Genomic DNA, 23,561 nt, shown 5'->3' on the forward strand with positions numbered 1-23,561 from the left:
ACCATGATCTATCTCACCTCTCTGTGGATACTGGTGTATTGAAGGCAACTACCATGATCTATCTCACCTCTCTGTGGATACTGGTGTATTGAAGGCAACTACCATGATCTATCTCACCTCTCTGTGGATACTGGTGTATTGAAGGCAACTACCATGATCTATCTCACCTCTCTGTGGATACTGGTGTATTGAAGGCAACTACCATGATCTATCTCACCTCTTACTGTCAAACTTCTGTCCAGGTATAATGACATCATCAGCATATTTATCCTCATCGTCATCGTCATCGTCACTTAATTTCTCCTATGGACATAAAATGTTATGCACGTAAGTGACAACTGAAACGTCATGATACTGGGTGAAACGGGGAGAATTCAAAATTCAAGAACGCACTTTTTCCTCAACTTTCTTTCCGTCCATTAAATCTTGATGCAGTTTATCCGACTTCAGCTGTTGTTTCGCCTACAAAGAAATATCAGTAAGCTTCGCTTTAGAAAACTTATAGATAAAGATGAGGTCCATACATAAGCGCACGGGAGCTATCATTTCTGGAGAGGGAGTAAGAAATTTTCCCAATTCACAAAGAGGTCCCGCCGTAATTTCGCCCGTTAAAAATTTGCCCAACTTTCCAACTGCCCCTGTCCCGTACGCCTATGGGTGCATAAAGTACTCGTATCAATGATAAATATAGATCAATCGGAGTAGAATATTTAGATGAATGAAAAGAGAACTTTACTCCGTGATGAGTACTCGCAGTGCTACTGGCCAAGAGGTTCATTAAGTAAGAATGCGATGATAAGAACAATTTGAAGTTCGGTTTCTTTGTTCACAAAACTTTCGCTTACCATTTCCATTTTTGATATTCTTCTAGCACCCTTTGGTGTTCTTCAGGATCATATCCAACCCATCTTAAAGTAACGAACACCATGCAAAATCAATGGCGAAGTACTCGCTGTGTACATAACTACAGCGACGTATCACTGAACAATCCCACTTCATGTGTAAACCATGTATACCTGTCTCTTTTGCCATCGTAGTCAAAGCTATGTTGTTCAGGGACATATTCGTCGGGTTTTATATCTTCACCGGTGAATTTAGCACCTACACGTCTAGGACGCTACCAAGTTAAGTGAAATAAATACTACAGATTGTAAAATAAGCAACGCGATTTATGAATGCCATATTTTCATACTTTAAAGATCATTTTATTAAATTACAACATGCAGGGTGCAATCACAAGAGTCGTTTAAATGTTTCTTGTTGTGCGTAGATTACCGTGAAGCATTGACTTTAAGCCCTCTGAATATAACAACACGCCCATTGTATTAGCCCATCATATATCGCTCACGAAAGTAACACGTGCAGGTCTTACAGTCGAGAGTCTACGGTAATCCTTTAATCTTGCAAGTGATTGATTTAAAGTGATAACCGGATCCGGATTTAGGCTCTACTATCCTCGATGTTCAGCTAGGCAAAAATTCCCATTAAAAAAGACCGACGCCACTAATCAATCTCATCAGACAACAAGAGTTAAAACAGATTTCAAATACATAATTATCATGAAAGAAACCTCTAGACAGTCTTTTTTCTTGTGAGTAATCGCACCACAGTTTTCACAGGCTCCCTTTCGAAATTTTATCGCTGCAGTCTAAAGATTTAGACAGGTTACATTACATAATTTTCAAAACGATGAAAATTCACCAACGTGTAACTCGCTACCTCTTTCAAGCCTGTTTTTGCCTTTCTTCCTGTGGCCTTTGATGCTTGAGAGTTGGTCTAAATATTGAGAAAAATCATTTAAGGTCTGCATTTGTACTTTTACACAGGACATGGTTTGAGTTAAAACAATCTTACAACTTTTCATTGTAGAATAATATTCATTGCAATGTTATGTGGTGTTCATTGTTAAAGACAAGGATGAATCTACAATGATTTTGTGAATGGAATGGTGGTGCTCAAGCTTGGATTGCATTTCCATGGTTACTTGTCAATGTAGCATATCCGACTCTTTTTTGTGAAACAACTGTTGGGAGTTCAATTCTAGTAAAGGCTTATTTTTGGTTAGTACTGTGCACTTGGAGCAGTTTTGATATATTTTTCAAAGGGAGTCAAAATTTATGTCAAAACAAAAGCTCTGGCAGTGAGATTTTTGTAAATGAGTAAAAACATTAATGTTTGAAGTCAAAAATCAGATAGAGTCGAAATATAGTATTTAATTTATGTATAACGAAAGATAACATGACATCTTTCGTTATACATAAATTAAATACTATATTCGACTGTATCTGACACTATGACAACTCTCAGAGCAGTATTTTTGCTCTCACACTATGACAACTGCATAATGTGAGAGCAAAAATATTTTTATGACAAAGTGATTCAGAGACAAGGTGCTGTTTTTCATGAAAGTAAAACTATTTTGTAAAAACCTTTTCTTCATTCATAGCAAGATTTTCCAGTGTGGTGGGTAGTTACAGTATTTGAAAGACCGTGAAAATTAACACTAAGTTTTTTTGGCCAAAGCTGAAGTTTTTTATCCCGACCAGATCCAGAACCTGAGGTGAAGGTGAAAACCCTCGAAAACTACTCTTTGCATTAGCAAGTTGCTTTGAAAGTTCAAGATGTTGATGTTGAACTTCGGAAATTGATTGCTTTACACTAAAGTCAACAATTTTGTTCTGCATATACTATTTGTATTTCAGTAAACAAACAAGTTGAATATATGATTTTGCATCAAATTTAAAAATCCAAGCCAGCAACCTCAGCAACAAACTATACGAAACAACACAATATAAACTATTTAACATACCCAGATGCTCCATAGTACCAAGGCATCCAAATATATTGAGGAATATGAGGGTTGATGTCTCTAGATAAAGCAAAATATTGAACGTATCAGATATTATGAAAATATTTACACAATTCATAAATAAAGTACTTTAAGCACTACTTTACAAGATCTTCAGTGGTTTAAAAAACCAAGTAATTTTAATTATCGCATAACAAGACAACACTTGGACATAGGATTTTATAAAGTGAATGGTTCAGACACACATGACATGTTTTCTCTCACAATATGTGTTATATTTATTCCACATACAATCTAGAATTATTATATAAACTTTAAAATTTAAACAATAAACAAACTAGTATATTTTAAATTTATTTATATATAACGTGAATCATTTCTAAGTAATATATTTTTAATTTGAAATGCTTCGTAAAATTCATAAATAATGAGATATAAATTAGTTGAACTTGAAATCGAATGTTTGAAGTAGAAGGAAACTGTTAAGTATTCGCAATCACAAAATTACGAACATAAAAGGCGCAAGATGGTTAGCCTTTTGACAAGTAAAAGAAAGTTTAGACGGTACACATACTTTCCTGTTTCATCCTGCAAAGCTGGTGCAGTTCCTGCCTTTCTAGCTTCTTCTAATTCTTTTTCTTTCTTCCAATCTGTTCTTATCATTTTTTGCTGAGAACTTGCCGCACTTGCAGCTAAATCGAGAGATCGGAGCACAGACGCCATATTGAAATTTGGCACGTGAAACGTGAACTGAAAGATAAATACACCATCGTTGCGCGCGCGAATTGTTTTATCGTCTTGCCGCGAAATACGATTTTACCCACTTTAACTTTTTTGTAAAAAAACATCATCGTATGCGCATAAAATAAATAAATTCTTTCCACTTTCTTGTGTTAATGTATTTGTATTTGAGACAGTGCATGGGATGAAGTGTTAATAAATTTAAATACTTACACGGACACTTACCAGACAGAATACGAATAAACGACATCGTTTGGTTTTGGAAAAGAAAATATATTTAGGCAAGTGTTTTGCCGTGTTTTAGAAATAATGACGTAATATACTGAACCCACGCATCAAATTTCAATATGGCGTCTGTGCTCCGATCTCTCGATTTAGCTGCAAGTCATCACATAAAATTCTTGATTTGCAAAAAGATTGGACTCGCTGAAATCTTGCAAACAAGCCGATTAAACGACTATACTAATAACCTATGGTAAGATATTGAAAGACGTGCATCTGCGATTCGTCTAACTGGCAAATGCTGTAAAATTTTCAATGATGCATGATTCATGGCTTAGTTTTTCAAATAATAAAGACAATATATATTTATTAAAAATCATGCTCTTATTAAAACCCGCAGGCAAGCTTTTAAATGTAACAACAAATAAATTTCTGTCAATTACATTTTCAGTTAACTGTCGACAAGCATGTCAGTGTTCAGGGGCGGATCTAGGATTTTTTAAACATCAGTCATAAAACGTCGGAGGCGCTCCGCACCTGGGGGGTCTGAGGCATTCTCCCCTGAGAAATTTTGAATTTCAGAGCCTTGAAAATGCCATTTTCAGCGTTTTAGAGCAATACAAAATGTATTTAGTGGCATCGTTTTTGTTAAAACAACACATTTTGCTTACGTTTTTCAAAAAATGATGAACAATACTTGAATGTTTTGCCAAATATTTAGGCTCATCATCATGCCAAATATATGGCTCATTAGCATGTCTAGGAACGTAAAATTTATATTACAAAAATGCTATTCAAAAACAGATATAGTCTTTAAAAATTTCTACCAAGTTGTCAGGCATAGACCCCCCTAGAGACCCCCATTCAAACCTCTATGTAATGAGTTAAGTTAGAAATTTGGTACTATAAGTGACAGTTCATAGATAAAGAAAAGCTCAGACTTCAAACCATGCAAGTTTATTGTAACCCTTTACACATCTCCACATCAGTGCCAGCAAATTCACTTTTTGACAAAAAATTCAAAATTTTTTTCTGCCAAAGATTAAGCAAAAATTATCAGAGTGAAAATTTGCAGTTAAGGACAGCTAAATGTCATAAATGTTTATTAGGCATTTCACTTGACAATTATCTTCTGCAAGGTGTGCTATATAGCAATCACTAGTGGCATTGTATAATCAAATACAAACAGAATGTAACCAACATGTCTTTAATTATATAATTACATGAATGTTAAAATTGGTTCATGTGTCATGCTTACTGGTTATGATAAATATCTTTTCATATGATCAAAGCTCGTTTAAATGTAAATCTGAAATAATTTAGTCAAAAATTATAATGATCATCAGAAAAATTACCTAGTGATCATGAAAAATACTTTGCTGTTTGCCAAATTTCAAGGTTTATCTGCATACATAGGAAGACATTTTACTTTATAGAAATGCTTTTCATACATCAATAGCCCTTTTGGATTTATGGCAAACAATCTGGTATGAGCCATAGATTAACACACCTTTACATCTCTACATGAGGTGTTCAGTTAGAAAAGGGCACAATATGTGACATGGGACAACATTTCATGTATGTGAAATACTAAGGTTTAATACCATTCCAGTCAAATTGTCAAAATATAAAGCTTCATGGATCAGAAGACTCAAAATCACAGGTTATAGTAAACAGCTTCTCGTGTAATCAATGTTAGTTTTCTCAAATCTTAAACAATATGTAGTATAACTGTCTTATGATTGAATGACCAATGATCATAAACTGAAAAGCCCCAAACATTTGTTTATGATAAAGTAAATAATAGTATGGCGCTTTATGGCTACAGATTTTTTGTCAATTGAAATATATTTGCAGGAATGTAGGATTTCGCTGCCATATAACGGTCACGATTCCCCAAGCACTAAAGAAATTATAGCTAAAAGTCCTTCGTCAACAACAATTTTAGAAGCATCAATCTGCAACATGCCATATTAACATAAATCGCATCACACACTCGCATAAATTGACTTTCATATATTACATTCATGCATGCATACACTTCAGTTGTCCTTTACTTTACGATTTTGGATGCAAATTTCTGCTGATAAAACTCAAAACAATGTTGGCTTGCTTTTGAACATCAATTACTGAAATGTCGCTCGCGAGATCGTCTTTGTCAAGCATTTACAATTCATCCATAAATTTTTCGTCCTCTTGAAAAAATTCCAAGTTTGGAAAGCAGCATTCATGTCAATATATGAATTTGTAAAAGATTTCCATAAATTCCATCTGATTGGAGTTTAGTTTCTATCAAGCTTTAGAAAATTACTATGAAACGATCAAACATTCAATTCAGACATTGAAGCTTGACTATGTTAGTTCAGTTGGCTATCAGTCAGAAATAGGTCAAACCAATAACAGTAAGACAAAAATTCAAATGAACCAATTGTAAGATAGCAAGTGGACTCCCTTATAGGTCCGCCACCCGCTTATCGGTCGAGATTATTCAAGATCGTCCACTGATCTGGCTATTGATAATGAAATAAAGCGTTTTTGGCGTTCATAGACTCCTTTATCCGTCGAACCAGTCAAGCCACCCGCTTATCAGTCAGTTTATTCCAGGTCAATTAAAATTCAACTGATCTGGTTACCAACGAGATATTCATTGCATTAGTCATTAGTTTTCAATAATAAATAAAGCTGGATTTTTATCACGAAGTAAATGCGATAATAAAGGGAGAATAATTAATGAATTTTTAATTAATATGAATAGGTAATTTTTGAATTTCAAACATCAGTCGCGCGACGGATTTGACATACTCTAGATCCGCCCCTGTCAGTGTTGTATCCATTGAACTAAAATAGATGGAAGTCTACACGTCTGTCGATATTTTGATGCCAGAGAGCCCACTCTTTCCACACAATATAAACGCACGGCCGATAGAAGCGAAGGAAAGATAACTTGTATGATTTACAAATCTCCGAAAACAAAACAAAGCCCTTTTTATTTGTAAACAAAACTTTTCAAATGAAATTTAACATTAAGCATACACATCTTTTCGGCAATTAAGTTTTGTAAAAAAGCCTAGCTTTTATCTATTACAGGCAGCCTTCCTTCTATGATAGTTCAGTATTATGAATGTTTTATGCAGTGCGGTGTTTGAAATTAAATGAAGATATGATCTTCTGCTGGACAATTTAAGCAATCGTCTCAGGGACCTGAAAATGGTGACTGATTTTCAGGTCCTGAACTGATGCTTAAAATCCAACATCGTCATATCTTCATTAATAGTTCAGTGGTGTTATCACAGTTCTCTTTGCTCCAATTTTTGCACGATTTTATACTTTACTAAGCGGTTTGGTGAGAGGATGCAAATTGAACAGGTGACGTAGCCTGTTTCATTTTCAAAGATTATGATTTGTTTCACCACTTTCAAAGCAGTTTTGGTGTTACAGTGAGGTCTATTAAACCAGACGGCAGCTACGTACCATACGCTTTAGTAAATTTTATTTTGAATTTGAGACCAACGCCCGTTTTCTAAACGCTCTCTCACGCTAATTGTGTTCTCTCTAATTAATAGCAGAGTGATTTCTTCTACAATTGCAAGATTTTTGCTAAAATATTCCAATAGAATAAGCTTCCACATTTACATGAAATGTTTTACGAGCAGTATGTGAATTATTTCTGCAATGCTCAGCAAATATATCTCGTTTTGCCCGAGTTATATATGTTTTAACAGACTGACTACGGAATAGATCCTTTCTTATTCTTTCAAAATGATGTCTGAATATGATCATCATTAAGATAACTTCGCCCTAAGTCAAAAGAAAAGTCATTTATTTGCAATTCTATAATTACTACACGAGGATTCATGTTTAGATATGTTTAGATAAGTCCTTGGTCCATGATTTGGCATGGCAGTATACTCACCATCAGATTGTCTCTTGAATAAGCAAAATAAGGTGAAACTCATCGGCTGAATTAGATCCATTATTGTAACCAACCATTCTACTTCTACATATGGAAAGTTTCAAAAGTATAGTTAAGTTTTGTAATATAAAGGATGTCTCGAATAAAGTACAAACTATTGATTAAATCACGAATGGCAATATATTGTTGATTTAATGACATAGTGAATGATTTAAACCCGTGAGTATCGTTACATTTTGTATGTAGTCTTGATTATCCAGGCTATAGTCCTAGGGCCGGTTGCACGAAGCCTGAATAGTGTTATCCATTGGATAGCAAAAATTTTGAAACTTGTAAAAAAGGCATTTATATTTTTCTTACAACAAAGAAATTTTGTAATTTTCGAAACAATATTTTATTTCAGTGATTGCACAGTTCAATTCGTATATTTTTCTCTTATGAAAGATTTTTTGAGCAATCAAAAATATCCATTTGCTATCCAGTGGATAACGCTATCCAGTCTTCGTGCAACCGACCCCAGGGGCAAAAAAAAGAAATTGTTTCATTTTTCAATAACTTTGACGGTGATTTGAAGTATTTACACAATCTTGGAACTTTTGTTGCCTTTAAACATCCGGGGAGTTTTATTGCGCACCTTTTGAACTGCTTTAAGCTTCTTGACTGTTTTGGTTGTCACACCTTCAAAAGTACGAGAATCAAATAATTCTTTAAATTTCAGTAACATTGGTATTTCATAGATGTGTGTATAATGGGTTCATTTTCATATACTAGTTAGGGCCCACGTATAATGGCACAATGGCACATTGTCCACTCTTGGGCATGTCCGAATTCAAGAAAAGTTAAAATTTTTGGTTAATTTTCTTACAATAAGTTATAGCACATCCTTTCCAAATTAGAAAGATGACTTGCTGAGTTTAAAGTTTTTATTATCTAGAAATATTCTGGGTTTTTACAAGAACATAAGGTAAAAAGTATTGATTAAAGTCACATTTACTTCAATGGCACGCGTTGTTATCTGGAAAAAAATTCCGGCATTTGTATCATAAACTTAACTTAATTCTATTTTCGTACCATGATTTCCTATGCAAGCTTATGTACATTCTATACTAGTACTATTTACACGATACTGGACTTATACCGTGTCGGAATCGAAATACAATCATAAATCCAATCCGATGAAGCAAAAAAATTAAAATAAAATCTTTATTTATCTCTACAATTACGTCATTTCCCCTGCAACACGAACTAGTGCATGTGGAGTAGCCGTATGGCGGCAAATGCCAGTCGAAATCTCGACGCATTTCTAACTGAAAGGCCGTCCCATTTGGACTGATAGGGTGATTGAACTCTTGCCGTAGTAAATCATGAAGTTTGATTGTATGTGGAGGCAGACTGGAGAAGTATTGAATCGAAATTTGAGCGAATTGCAATTTGGAAATGACTGTTTGAATTGCAGCCAGAAAGGTGGTGGATGAACTTGATACACGGGAATAAACATTGTGAAACTCTCTGGTCAATGTGCATGGAAAGTGCTAAGGCAAAAGAAAGAATAGCTGCGAAGGTGAAATATTTGTTAAACAAGTTATTAAATGATTAGACAGGTTCTTAGCTGGGGGCTATGAAATTCATATATTCTGTTGCACCCAACCATTGAGTTGTATAAGACCTCAAGATCACAGAGAACTCAATGCGTCCAACTCATATCTGTTGCATCGATGAATAACACCCTTCCCTAACTAATGTTGTAGCAGTGGCCCTGGGAAGGTGTTGTCCTGAAATTTTTAATGTCTTTAGTGAAATTTGAGATGCAGTCCTTCGACAACTAAGCTTGAATATAGAGTGAATTTTCAAAATGTATAATTAGAATCAAGTCTCTTTATTTGTATCTTGCAAGTGTTTTAGGAGAGGTTAGTTCAGTGTGATCAGAGTTGGTAATTTTTATTACCAGATCCAGTCTAGTGAGCTTTGACAGCTCCACCTGATTTAAATGATCACAACATATGGAACAGGGGGAAGCAATCTACACAGATCGATGCTCATAATGTATTAAACATACATTGTCACATTGGATTAGTCACTGTGAATGAGCATCTTGTTATTCTACAAACTAATGTTTTGCAACCAAGATGCCAATGAGGAATTATTATAGACAAGATGATGCAGTTTAAAAAATCATGAGAATTTCAAAAAAATTAGTTGCTTTATGGCTATATTATCATGTGCAGAAAGAATGAAGTGCAATATTTTGAAGCTGGCCATTCTTCTGGTGCATTCAAATAACTATCAATGTCAAGTTTGCACAAATTCAGATGCAACCTATATTATTGCACAGCGGTGCTGGAAGGACTAAAATGGGGGCACATCTTTAAAATCATCATCACCAATTTAGCAGTTGTGTCATGTTTTCCACTTATTGTATACTTTCAACACCCCTGATAATGCATCTTAATGTTTTGTTTAAGGAGCAGTTTTCATTTTAGTTGAAGTAATTAGCTTGTGATTCTTTACTGAAAATAATTTTTTCCTCATTCCAGGAACTTGCTTTTGAAGTTTAGTAGAAACTGTCATATACGATCATGTTCAAAGTAGCGTATGGTATGTATTTCATTTAAAGCTCAATAAGCTTCCTTAAAAACCTTAATTAAGCTTTAATTTACCCAGTGAATTTTCCATTGTTTGTGCTAAAGATAATCTATATTTGCATCATCGTGCTGATTGTGTGGTTTCTCATTTGCAATTTTTGTCAAAGTAAGTATATTAGGGTATACAAGATTAGCATGAAAGCATTTGGAGAAGGAATGTTCACCATTAAACATTACTTTGGAGAGCATTTCATTGCATCACTCAGTATTTCAATGAAGCTAGTTCTGAATAACATGCATACAGTACAGACAGACCATTTGATTTTCAATATTTGTGTTCCACACAACTTTAAACATTGAGATTGTATACAGTATACCTTTCCTGTTTTTATAATCATCTTTGGCATCCACATAACCACATTCTTTTAAAGATTCCTTCGCCCCTCTGGCAAACCACAAGTTTAAAAATCTGTTTATACCTTGTCTTATGTTGTAGGGATGTCTTATGAATATTGTCCTCAAGAACATAAAAGTTGAAGGAATATTTCTACATGTTTGAGAACTCTGGTGACTCTAGTGTAAAACAGCAACAATGTGTAACCATCTGTTCTACTCCCCAGTCCTGAGCCACCATTTCACAGGAGGGTACATTGTTATAAAAATTGTGTACATAAAGCATACAGGGTGTGTTAAAAAACTTCAATCCGTAGATATCATCTGACCTTTAGAATTTCCATTGATCCACAAGGAGGCGTAAACACAGTTAAAAGGAATTGTATTCTTGGATTTACTATGTGCACTAGCTGCCTCCTTGGGGTACAATTACTGCTGAATCATGCATTTATAGTCGAAACTTGAGTTGATTTCAAATGGTTTCAATGTTTAAATTTTTTAATACCCTCGGTGCAGTGTTTAGTGATGAATCTTGAAGAGTGTTTAGTGTACGTGGTGTAAAGTGTGCAGGGATAGGGTGAATTGTGTACAGGGTGTAATGGTGTACAGGGTGTAATTGTACAGGGTGTATTGTTTACAGGGTGTATTGTATACAGGGTGCATAGTGTACAGGGTGTATTGTATACAGGGTGCATTGTGTACAGGGTGTATTGGGTACAGGGTGTTAATTGTACAGGGTGTATTGTGTACAGGGTGTATTGGTACAGGGTGTTTGTGTACAGGTGTATTTTGTACAGGTGTATTCTGTACAGGTGTATTGTGTACAGGGTGTATTTATAGGGTCTATTATTGTACAGGCTGTATGGTGTATTTGGGTGTAATGTATACAGGGTGTATAATGTACAGGGTGTATCAAGATTAGAAATTGACGTATTGTGATAATTAATTGCTACGACTGGCACACTACTGCGTAAAATATTGTTAGCTTTCTTGCATTTTCATAGGGAATTTGACACAAGTTCTAACAACAAAACATGCGCTGAAATGTATCACAGTGATTAGCATCGTCATCAGGTCTTGAAATTTCACGATAGGTTAGTTTCTAAATGTCGTCTTTGATACACCCTGTAGATAGCCCGTTCATAGAAACGTGCCTGCTATAGTGTAGATTTCGTCCACAAAAGTTCGGTGGGCCTTCGCCAACGTACAGTTGTACTATTTAGTGACATACGTAAAATTGTATCATCGTTAGTATGTTAAACTTCCAATATGCGTTTGGCATGACGATTTATTTATGCAACAATGGGTTGAAAATAACGAATCAGCTTAAATAGTTACATTCCGTTTATTATCATGTGGCAATAACTTCAAATCTGTGTAAAATACAAAGTACTTTCAATTAGAACTATCCATCTTGCTGTTATTCTAATTAAATAAACCCGATCTACATATAAGTTATAAACTTACCTTTTTCCTTATATAAATCTTCTCTTTAGTGGCGCATGAAATCGAATTGATATTCGTGCAGCGGAATTTAAACCTCAATTTTTGAACGCAAGTGCGGGAACCGATGGCGCGAATGATTGGTTGAAATAAAAAAACATTTTTAGCGTTATTTACGTTTCACCTTCTCCCGAGTCCCCCCGACAGACATATTCCGCGCGTACAATACAATGTACAATCGAAATTGCCCGTTTGTTTATGAGTGTTTGGAAAAGATCTGTGTGCCTGAAAAAATAGAATAAAAACTGTATGTAAGTGACCCCTAAAGATGCAATTTCAAACAAACCGAGAACCGTAAATACATCGCGATAAATGTTTACAACACAGTATGAAATATACAGAGCTGAGTTAAATTTATTGATGATTTAGTATCGTGGATTTTGAACTAAACCGAAATTTTCAAGTTTTTATGAGTTATGGTGTATAGTGAGATGCCCGAAAGGCAGCACATTTTTTTGTTCATTTTATTTATATTGTAAAATGTCATTGCCGCATTCGTTTAAGCCCGGTTTCCATATAATCGTCTCGATCTTCAATCCTCTGAAAGCGTTCAAGGACGATTAGAGCGATTTTATGGAAACATATTCAAGACTATCGAAACGAAAGAGGCCATCAAAGCGATTACAATCGTCAAGATGGAACTCTGTTCTATATAGACGATTAAAACGTTTGCTTGCAATATCGTTCCTGCACGCTTTCAGACGACAGACGATCGAGACGATTATATGGAAACAGGGCTTTATGTGTTAAATTAGACTACACACCAATGACCTAAGAATGCAACAGTAACAAAATATTTAAACAATACCATCAACCTCAGTTTGGTTTAATACTATGATGTTTTTCAAAACTTAAGTCATACTTTAAGACTTAAAATAAAGTAAGATACTTTTTTTACTATTCCCAAGATATTGACTTATAATTATAACTAATCTTGCATTCTGAAAATGACATTATTTGGAACATGACATTATTTGCTTCTTCACAAAACACTGTTACAATTTTACCTTACATGTGCATTAAGCAAATCATATGTTTCAAGTCAATACATGGAATCATAGTGCACTTTTTTATCTTTTCAATAGCATAGTAGGGCTATCAAAATGTCATAAAAGTTTAAGTTTGTTTTTGAAGCTAATTAGTGCATGTTTCAATCTAGATGGCTTTCTGTTATCAATTATAGATTGCTTTGATTTTGGAGAGAGAAATTTAAGCAAAGAGGCTCCTACCCTCCAATACCAATTTGAACCCTTTCATCATGCCTAACTTGCATCTTCATATATGTAAATGATACATTCAAATTAAAGAGTTTTACCATGCTTGGAGTATTACAGGAATTTGTTATCAGGGGCGGATCTAGAGTATGTCAAATCCGTCGCGCGACTGATGTTTGAAATTCAAAAATTACCTATTCATATTAATTAAAAATTCATTAATTATTCTCCCTTTATTATCGCATTTACTTCGTGATAAAAATCCAGCTTTATTTATTATTGAAAACTAATGACTAATGCAATGAATATCTCGTTGGTAACCAGATCAGTTGAATTTTAATTGACCTGGAATAACCGACTGATAAGCGGGGTGGCTTGACTGGTTCGACGGATAAAGGAGTCTATGAACGCCAAAAACGCTTATTTCATTGGTCAATAGCCAGATCAGTGGACGATCTGGAATAATCTCGACCGATAAGCGGGGTGGCCGGACCTATAAGGGAGTCCACTTGCTATCTTACAATTGGTTCATTTGAATTTTTGTCTTACTGTGATTGGTTTGACCTATTTCGACTGATAGCCAACTGAACTAACATAGTCAAGCTCACTGTCTGAATTGAATGTTTGATCGTTTCATAGTAATTTTCTAAAGCTTGATAGAAACTAAACTCCAATCAGATGGAATTTATGGAAATCTTTTACAAATTCATATATTGACATGAATGCTGCTTTCCAAACTTGGAATTTTTTCAAGAGGACGAAAAATTTATGGATGAATTGTAAATGCTTGACAAAGACGATCTCGCGAGCGACATTTCAGTCATTGATGTTCAAAAGCAAGCCAACATTGTTTTGAGTTTTATCAGCAGAAATTTGCATCCAAAATCGTAAGTAAAGGACAACTGAAGTGTATGCATGAATGTAATATATGAAAGTCAATTTATGCGAGTGTGTGATGCGATTTATGTTAATATGGCGTATGTTAAGCAGATTGATGCTTCTAAAATTGTTGTTGACGAAGGACTTTTAGCTATAATTTCTTTAGTGCTTGGGGAATCGTGACCGTTATATGGCAGCGAAATCCTACATTCCTGCAAATATATTTCAATTGACAAAAAATCTGTAGCCATAAAGCGCCATACTATTATTTACTTTATCATAAACAAATGTTTGGGGCTTTTCAGTTTATGATCATTGGTCATTCAATCATAAGACAGTTATACTACATATTGTTTAAGATTTGAGAAAACTAACATTGATTACACGAGAAGCTGTTTACTATAACCTGTGATTTTGAGTCTTCTGATCCATGAAGCTTTATATTTTGACAATTTGACTGGAATGGTATTAAACCTTAGTATTTCACATACATGAAATGTTGTCCCATGTCACATATTGTGCCCTTTTCTAACTGAACACCTCATGTAGAGATGTAAAGGTGTGTTAATCTATGGCTCATACCAGATTGTTTGCCATAAATCCAAAAGGGCTATTGATGTATGAAAAGCATTTTCTATAAAGTAAAAATGTCTTCCTATGTATGCAGATAAACCTTGAAATTTGGCAAAACAGCAAAGTATTTTTCATGATCACTAGGTAATTTTTCTGATGATCATTATAATTTTTAGACTAAATTATTTCAGATTTACATTTAAACGAGCTTTGATCATATGAAAAGATATTTATCATAACCAGTAAGCATGACACATGAACCAATTTTAACATTCATGTAATTATATAATTAAAGACATGTTGGTTACATTCTGTTTGTATTTGATTATACAATGCCACTAGTGATTGCTATATAGCACACCTTGCAGAAGATAATTGTCAAGTGAAATGCCTAATAAACATTTATGACATTTAGCTGTCCTTAACTGCAAATTTTCACTCTGATAATTTTTGCTTAATCTTTGGCAGAAAAAATTTTGAATTTTTGTCAAAAGTGAATTTGCTGGCACTGATGTGGAGATGTGTAAAGGGTTACAATAAACTTGCATGGTTTGAAGTCTGAGCTTTTCTTTATCTATGAACTGTCACTTATAGTACCAAATTTCTAACTTAACTCATTACATAGAGGTTTGAATGGGGGTCTCTAGGGGGGTCTATGCCTGACAACTTGGTAGAAATTTTTAAAGACTATATCTGTTTTTGAATAGCATTTTTGTAATATAAATTTTACGTTCCTAGACATGCTAATGAGCCATATATTTGGCATGATGATGAGCCTAAATATTTGGCAAAACATTCAAGTATTGTTCACTTCATTTTTTTTTGAAAAAAACGTAAGCAAAATGTGTTGTTTTAACGCAAAAACGATGCCCACTAAATACATTTTGTATTGCTCTAAAACGCTGAAAATGGCATTTTCAAGGCTCTGAAATTCAAAATTTCTCAGGGGAGAATGCCTCAGACCCCCCAGGTGCGGAGCGCCTCCGACGTTTTATGACTGATGTTTAAAAAATCCTAGATCCGCCCCTGTTTGTTATGTTGTTTTATATCTTCCTAATCTCTCTACATTTCTTCAGATAGCTTCAACCAACTTCTCCAAGAAGCTAGACCTTTCCTTTGTTTGAAAATTCATCTGTGGCTATAGTTGAAACTTGTATTAAAGATGAGGCTAGTGGTGGGGTGAATCAACATGAGAATCTCCATTCGACAAATATAATTACCCAAAGTTGTCGCATCCTTGAGGAAACTATAGAAGCAAGGTTTGCCTATAAACAGTGCATTTTTTGGTGTCATTGATGAAGGGTTGTTTTTTATTTCACATCAACTGCATCACAACTATGACAGGTGACAACTTCTGTTTTGATAGGTGAAATTATTACCTGCCTTATTTTTTAAACAATATTCTACCAATTCACACTTTTCCACAATTATGGAACACTTTATTTATACATTGCAGATTTTTTGCCTTAATTAAGTTATAAAATGGAACATTATGTCCATAATAGCATTTTCAAAGAAAAGACCATGACTAATGTCTGTCAAAGGAAAAAATATGAATCAAACAGAGCTAGTTGTAGTTAATAGAAAGGAAGGGGTTATTTTAAATACATGAACATGTCTGTTGTGGGTTTTCAACTCTTTGCTACCTACTGTAGGAATCAAAAGGCACAAAAAAGTCAACCTTTTTTTTATTAGTTTATTGTCATTATTTATATTGTATAATCCTTAATCACTATGGATTTCAAAAGAAATTAAATAACTAATATACTAAAACATGTATACGGTATATAAATATTAGTGTCCCCCCCCCAATCATCAATCAATAACCGCTACGCAATAAAATGGCCTCCCCAAAAAACATGTTTTCAGTCATGTTTTTTTTCTTACATAATGATCTTATTAAAATTTTTAGCAACTTGATCCTACAGTTGTTCGGACATGTTTTTCAAACATAAAACAACTATTACAGTAAACCAAGCATCAACACAAAGTAATGACAAAATTCTATTCAATACAATTCTAAAACGATTCTATACTTATCATCAGATAAATCGACTCGAGATGCCCCCTCACCCTTTCAATGCGTCGAAATCATTTAACGACTCATTGAATCAAGGTTAGCCCCTTAAGTGTGTAATTTTCCGTTGTTAACATTTCTTTAATGGACGTCGTGACAAAAATGTTTTATTGTGATTGGCTCTTTAGGAGCATGTCATCTATCAAAAAGACCTGCGTTCAAAAGACCTGCGTTTAAATAAAAGTCATTAGAATTTTCAGATATTTTTACGTTTTAATGTCGTTATACAAAGTAACGATGCATGATGTAGGTTTAGATTCATGAGACGATATTAAATTTGGAAACTATACTTTAATTTTGTCCAAATATTTATTGAATCTTGAAGTCGCATCTTGCTAATTTAAGGTTAGGAGAGGGTTTAAGGATGTTTTGGTTGACGTCACCAACATCTTAATGCCCAAAACGATGATATTTGTGTTGTTTAATAGGCTGAATAACTTTAACTAAATAAGGATTTGCGTAATATCACAGAAAAATGGTCAATTATCATTTGCATTTTAAGTATATTAATGAAGGGAGACCATATTTCTTTTGTTTGGCAACAATATGTTTTGTTTTTAAAAATTAGATTTGATAGATATCTGGTAATTTGTTGAAGTACGAACAATGAATGTTAAACAATCTTGTGGAACAAATACATATAATGACATGCTTAACACCATGCATAAAAATACTATTCACTTCAAGTGTTGCTACAAGTAAATCACGAGGCGTCGTAGAAAGCAGATATTGTTCACATGATATGGAACAGGACTATACACATAGACGACAAGTATAAAGATTTGTGATTGTACAAAGCAAAATAAAGGTGTTGCCTTCAAACCCTTTTAAAATGTTTTACCCACGTACTTGCTTCAGTATCATGTATAAAAATAAATCTCACGGCTGGAAACTAAATGTAAGTGACTACACTGACGATAAATGATTGTTTGCTTCTTCATTTATCTCTATATTGTTCTTCTGAAAATCTCAATGTTTTTTTTATTCATGCTATCGACTTTTCGTTTATTTCTTCAATGTCACATTAGTCATTATTGAATAGATGCGATGATAAATACACTAAATTTGTCGTCTGTCTCTAATGCACTATGAGGTTGAGCGCTTGAGGTGCAGTTTTTTCAGATTGTGGTGAAGAATTGCAATGAACGAGATCCATAATTGTCTTTCGCTCGAATTTCTTAAAATATTTTTAGCAGTCGAGAAAATTCAGGGCAAGCTGAACGGTTTTAAACTCTCTCCTAACCTTAACCTAGCAAGATATGACTACTAGATGCAATAAATATTTGGACAAATTTAAAGTCTAGTTTCTACATTAATTATCGTCTCTTGAATCCCAACCTACAACATCATATCCCATTACTTTGCATAACGACATATAAACGCAAAGAAATCTGAAAATTCGGGTGAATTATTTTTATTTAAAAGCACCGAAGCCTTCACTGAAGGATAACTTATTGTCTTTTTGAATTGGTGACATGCTCCTAAGGAGGCAATCACAATAAAAATCTTTCAGTCATGACTTCAATTAAAGAAATGTTAACAATGGTTTAGTCACTTTAATGTTAGAAAATAAGGTAAATTCTCTCCTTTCTACTGACTAAGTAGTGAAGTATGAGTTACATGGAATAACAACTAGTCTTATTTCTTGGCTTTGTAGTATGAAAGGTTTCACTGTAAAATACTTCTACCACGATGTTAAGCCTTTGATCGTTTGAAAGTTCAAATTGCATTGTTCAATTTTCAAACTCAACTGTCTAATGCTATTCATGCAATGTAGGTAAATGTTTTACCATTTGGATAATCAAACAGAAAACATATTGTAACTTGCTCATTCTCTATATATCTGATTCATATTTTCTTATATGGTAGATCCCACATGGATGGAGTTGTGAATATCCCTTTACCACCTATGTCATTCACTTCAGTTACTCTTAGTAGTTTGTCATTACTCATGTGTCATGGTGATTCATGGCCAAGAATGTTCATTTGTAGTTTGGATTCTTTGTTGATGTCAGTTGTTTGTTCATATAATTATGATGGGCCACATTGTTATATGAGCCCACTAAAGGTGGTCAGCTGATATTCACAGAAGATCAACTCTGCACTAAGTATTCTTTGAGGGATGATATAACTGGGGTATTGAAGTGATCCCTTTTCCTATTGAAGTTACCAATTGTAATCTATGGAAATAGCGATTCATGATCTCAGTAGCTACTTTATTGGTTAATGATGCTGGTAACTTCGTGTATGGAATGGTACAAACGCTTTGAATGGACATCGTATAACGGCATATGTACCTATGAACATTAACATTGGAGTGATTGGACTAAAAACGGACTGTGTTCTACGAAGATGAAAAACAAGCGAGTGGTAAAATACAATCCATGTCTTGTGGTTTGTAAGTTGAGTAAATAAGTGTTAAAATTAACTTTCATAAGTAACTGCATGAGATCGTTAAAAAGGATCCTGATGGTCTATTTTTATAATTTGAACCATAATCATGAAAAACTTCCAAATTAAAAAGAATATCAATAAAAGATGTCACATGCTGTGAGAAAACAGCTGGCTTTCACTCGCTACTTTTTCCTAATTTTATTAAACGTTTATAAGGAAAATTGCAATGCTGCAAGTAGGGTTCATTGAATTTCTAAGATAAAAATGTTGCAATTAATTTCACACGAAAAAACTGCGAGGTGAAAAAAGGAAGAGACCTACTAAGTCGCCTGGATCAGACTGACCAGGACAATGCTTGGAAATCAGGTATTAAAATTTTGTTCTTTTTAATGTATTTAAATTCTGTTTTTGTTCATTCATTATGCTGACATTTATAACGTGTTTTTATAGAGAAGCTATGTCTGTAGGCCTACTAACTGTGCAATGAATGATGACCAAGTCGGACAGAAGCACCAAGAGACAAGCGTCCTTATTGAAAGATTCACACTTGCGACTTTTATTATGCATAATGTTTAGCAGTATAACGCATTTTCAAATTCAACAGTTAAAAAACTCCGTAAAACTAAATTTTCACAATTGTTAAAATTTCTGACAAAACACACGAGTGAAAGCCAGCTATTAATGAAGGTCTTAATGAAGCAAAGTGATAATTTTGAATCAAACTAAGTCTAGTATACATCAAAAATGATTTTTATGCCGTCACAAGTCATGACGTCACTTTGGTCATTTCATCTTTCATTGTTATTGAAAGGTGAATGGTCAGGTCGTACGCACTGAATATTTTTTCATATGATTTGTGTATAGCTACTAATAGTTTTCATTTTTCTTCTGTCTATTAAAATTTTGTTAACACTCTGCGCTCTTTCATTTTTCGTTCTCTACAAAAGTCTTCGTTTCTTTTGTTCGAGCACAAAATATTTGCTGTGACAATATGGTAGTCAGCCGCTTTTTTGTCGCTCTGAAAATTTGTGCGCTACGCAATCTGATTACGCTGCATGTTAAAATAGATCATCGGGATCATTAAAAACAACAAACATATGAGACATGTTAAAACTACAAAAATTTAAGGAAATTTTTCTAAATTTTGATCTTCTTTTATTGGAGGGTTTTTTAACGGATCCACCGGTTTTTCCTTCCATTTCGTTTTGTTTTGGAAAAAAAACAGTGTCCACATTTAGGGCCAAGCAAAGCTTTTTGTCAGAACACTATTTATTGATGCTATTATGAATATTCACGTTTGTTTTCTTCATTTCATGGCCTTTGGCTATATCTCCCAAAACACTGCGTTTATTGAATACATGGCATACATTTTAAGAGAATAGGTACGGAATGCGTACATGCTGTTTGCCTGCAGGTATATAGCTACTAAATGAAGTAGATTTAATCAACATAGTTAAAATAAATTATATATTTAATATTATTTATGTCACACTTTTTCAAGATTTATAAATGCTTTTTTGTTATATGACCAAGTAATTTCCTAACCCTGGAATCCGATACTTTACTACCAAGCAGCAGAGTTTCGTGTTGTGATTCAGTTTTCATGCAGAGAACTACCTATGATATATAGTGATGGTCCTTTATCACAGGTGATGCAAAACGCGAAATGATTTGTCAAAAACGTGGTATCAAGCAATCACAAAACCATGTAATCTGATCATGAAAACGCAGGAAATAGCGTTTTCGATCCCTCTTTTCTCAATTTTTCAATTTTTCTCGGGAGATCGTGTCCGGCGTGAGATTGTAGCTCAAGCCTGCATCTGCCCCAATGAAAGCCTATAAAACGATAGAAATCTATAGTTTTTTCGTGTCTTACTGGGTGAATCTTTTGTTGACAAAAGGAGCAGACAATAGTAAAACTGTTATTTTTTCCAGGGGAAGTTGACTTTATAATTTATTTTGTGACTTCTTATGAAGTAAAAGATCATCAAATATATGAACACATAATACTACCTTTTATCTATTTAATATTATATTCATATTATTTTGAAATATATCGTAATTAATTTATTCTGTTACATTCAGACACAAATACATGTCATACAGACACGACGAATCTGTGTCATCATTAATATTTACACAATAAAAGCTCATGATTAAATTAATATTTTACAAAAAAAGTGAGGTACACACTACTAAAATTTATGTGTCCTAGGGGTAAAAATCTCAGTGGGGGCGAGGGGCTGCTGCTTCCCCATTTTTGTAGAAAATTTGAAACAACTGAATGTACTGAAATTCATAAAATTAATACTGGAGTAGTGGAGAGTGGACAATTCCACTTGGCAATTCATGCATGAACCTGATTATTTATAATCTATTTTCTTTGTATGTGCTGTTAGTTGCCAGAGAGCTATGACTGCTTCCATCGATTCTAATATTCAGTGAATCGATCTTTGAAAACAGATAATAAAATGATTTATGAAATTTTGTTGATAATAAAAGAATTTTTGGGGTTTATCAAGGAATTCTCAAAACCCCCCAAAAATTATTCAAAAATTTCGACGCTTTGAACCCCCCTTGCCTCCAGAAACTGAATTTCCAAAACTGTTGGGAAACATCACACTTCACGTGGCGTCTCTTCATCCGCTAATCGACTATTTTCAATGTCAAAATTGTGGACGAAAACAAAACCATGTTCATCGCCAGTCTCCTGTACGGGCAATGCCATATTTGTTTCGTGGCGAAGACTTTCCTGGTGACTTGAAATGTAAAAATCATTAAAAGATGAAGTGATTGGTGACTCCGAATAGATCTGAGTAAACTCATCGCTAGTAATGCTGCTTAAGTCATTATCATATGGGTTCACATATGTTGAGTGGGACTGGGGTTAAGTGGATTCAAAAAGAGAAAACTCGTCTTCCTCACGATTACTAATTGTCAATTATCATTGCTCTCTACATTGAAAAAGTTTGAGTGGTTAAGTTAAAAATATAGAAAATGTCAATAAAAATGAAAACTGTTAAATTTCCAATAACTATTAAACCAGCATTATTGTTTGTTAACAATTCTGTTTGTTTAGTTTTCTTAAAAAATTTAGAAAAATAATTTGCATGAAATCATTAAGTCATATTTCCCTGGATATATATTCGGGGTTTTTTTTACGTACATTGATATCATACTTTGTTATCGCTATCAAAAAAAAATATTCCTTAACTTGAATCATAAATTAATATAGAAAAAAGATTACTTCTATTTCTATCATTATATACTGTTAAATTCTACCAGTCCTGTTCAAACGAATGCCACGATACTGAATCTATACTGAATACATGATTCATCCGTATCGGATTCGCAAATCGCTATCAAGCAATGAATCCAAATAGATCGAGAAAAAAAATTTACATATATTCAATTTCATTTCTTCCCAGCTATGATTTCGTCATTTCCCCTCAAACAATTCGCGCTCTTTCCTGTCATGCTTTCATAGTTATATGGCGGTAAACAAAAGGTCGACAGTCGAAATGTCAGTGTATTTTGTGTAGTGTGATTGAACTGTTACCGCAGCGAATCATAATGTTTGATTTAAATTGTGTACATGGAACAGACCGGGGCAGTGCTCAATCGAAATTTGAGCGAACTGGAAGAATTTGTATGTTCAATGCTACCAGAGGCAGAGCGTGCCGCGTGGATGACATACACTGGACTAATCTTCCCCTAATCGTTGTACATGGAAACTAGGGAAAATATTTGGGATTAAAGCATTGAATGATTGTGGACAGTTAAAAGAGTTGATGGTTTCAAAGTTGTCGTGAAATTCTTTATCTCTGTGGTGAAATTTGAGCTCCTTATCATGTGTCAACTACAATAGAAGGTATGCAGAAATCTTTTAAAATAAGTAGGTGGTACAATGAAATAAATCACAAATCGGCTCAAGAGGTGGGCAAGTCTGTTTGGCAGATATGTGACATGGATGGATTTACATGGGTGTGCATGGGGTACTACACCCCAAACACTAGATTTCACCCCCTAACTAAATTGTTCGCCCCTCTAACGAACATTTTAATTACCACTCCCCAATTTTTAGTGAAACATATCAGCAGAATGGTTGAGTTTTTCTGGGCAAAATTACTACTTTCTGCACAACCTTTGATGGCTACACTAGTAGACCACCATAAATTATAGACCCTTACAATGTCTTACATCACTTCCTTACCAGCACTCCTCCCCCTAAAAAATTTTTTTAGCAGCACCTCTGTAAAGA

General features: G+C 34.1%; 1 long non-coding RNA gene and 1 pseudogene across 8 annotated transcripts in view; one reads left to right on the plus strand and one right to left on the minus strand.

Moving 5' to 3' along the window:
• Positions 1 to 393: 393 nt before the first annotated feature.
• Positions 394 to 21,010, minus strand: LOC124450556 (annotated as a pseudogene).
• A 1,715-nt stretch (positions 21,011 to 22,725) lies between these two features.
• Positions 22,726 to 23,561, plus strand: part of LOC124450557 — a 79,074-nt gene continuing 78,238 nt past the window's right edge. For 3 of the 8 annotated variants that reach the window (XR_006950078.1, XR_006950083.1, XR_006950082.1), the window contains exon 1: positions 22,728 to 23,171. This is a non-coding gene — a long non-coding RNA (uncharacterized LOC124450557). Of the gene's footprint in view, positions 23,172 to 23,561 lie in introns of all 8 variants that reach the window. The other 5 variants (XR_006950084.1, XR_006950081.1, XR_006950080.1 and 2 more) reach the window with 4 other exon arrangements.

This window comes from Xenia sp. Carnegie-2017, unplaced genomic scaffold (genome assembly GCF_021976095.1).
Source record: "Xenia sp. Carnegie-2017 unplaced genomic scaffold, XeniaSp_v1 HiC_scaffold_24, whole genome shotgun sequence".
NCBI classification, from domain to species: Eukaryota; Metazoa; Cnidaria; class Anthozoa; order Malacalcyonacea; family Xeniidae; genus Xenia; species Xenia sp. Carnegie-2017.